A 1239-nucleotide genomic window follows, 5' to 3' on the forward strand; every position below is an offset into this window, starting at 1 on the left:
CACACACGGATTGGGCAATTTACGGTCATTTTTGAATCAACGATGGCCCCCCCGAGCACGTTGTCCGAATATCACTCCAATAAGGACAACGAGTTCCGCTCGGCATCGTTTTGATTCGATCTCTCAACAACAACTCCCGGTCGACTTGGTCGACTTGGACCCACGATGTCTCCCCCCGAGCATGTCGAGCCAACTGCACCACTATTGTATTGGACAACATGTTCCCCTCGGGCATCGATGGGTTAATCATGCACCACTATTATAAAACCCTTTGACGTTTTCCCCCAAGCACGTTGATCCAGTATTACGACGGATACGGTCAACGAATTCTTGGACATCAAAGAGGTTTTCGATTGAATTTCCCCATGTTTCACAACGTACTCTTAGCGGTATCCTACGATACGTCTCACTCTATTTGTGTGTGTGCGCGTTTACGTGCGTGCGATTTATGCGGTTCACCCCTTTACTTTCAGCGCCCTGCGGTCCCAACAAAGGTCCCGAGCACGCCATTATGCACAGTGTGGAAGCGTGTTTCCCCCACGACACTAGACGGGCTGCTCGCCATAGTGTTCTATTGTGGCACGCTCCACCCTGAAGTTTGGTTTGTTGTATATCAAGGAATTGATAGGCACTCAAGAATGTGTGCATCGGCCGGGTTTAATCGTCCGACGCGCAATATGCGTTCAACTTATCGGTGTTCATGTGTCCTGCAGTTCACATTGTGACGCGCATTTAGCTGCGGTCTTCATCGATCCATGAGCCGAGTGATCCCCTGCCTAGGGTTTTATAGTAAGGTTCCCAATGTAACACAATCCCGGTGGTACGTCCAAAGACTAACTTTCTGACTAAGTTGTCTTTATTACCCAATAGTCCCAGGCCTTGTGACTTGTGGCTCATGTCTACGCCCATGGCCACCATTCGCTAAGATAGTTTTGAAGTCACTTTGAAGGCCCAGGAACAACTCTCTTAGCACATCGGTTAACCTGGCGCCGCAGTCAACTCATGTGCTTGGATCGGATCGAGCTATTGAGTATTGGGCCTGCATACTCGCTCATCCGTATCCTTTGCGTACCGCCCCATGGCCCTTGTATGTCTGCACCACAGTTCCTGTTCGTTCCGTGCCTATGGCCGGATACGTATTGCACATCGGTTAACCTGACGCCGCAGTCAACTCATGTGCTTGGATCGGATCGAGCTATTGAGTATTGGGCCTGCATACTCGCTCATCCGTATCCTTTG

General features: G+C 50.1%; 1 non-coding gene across 1 annotated transcript; it reads right to left on the reverse strand.

Moving 5' to 3' along the window:
- Nucleotides 1–626: 626 nt before the first annotated feature.
- On the reverse strand, nucleotides 627–784 carry LOC125773198 (5.8S ribosomal RNA). Its single transcript, XR_007419953.1, has one exon. It is a non-coding gene; the product is annotated as a 5.8S ribosomal RNA (ribosomal RNA).
- Nucleotides 785–1239: the final 455 nt, after the last annotated feature.

This window comes from Anopheles funestus (genome assembly GCF_943734845.2).
Source record: "Anopheles funestus chromosome X unlocalized genomic scaffold, idAnoFuneDA-416_04 X_unloc_24, whole genome shotgun sequence".
NCBI lineage: Eukaryota > Metazoa > Arthropoda > Insecta > Diptera > Culicidae > Anopheles > Anopheles funestus.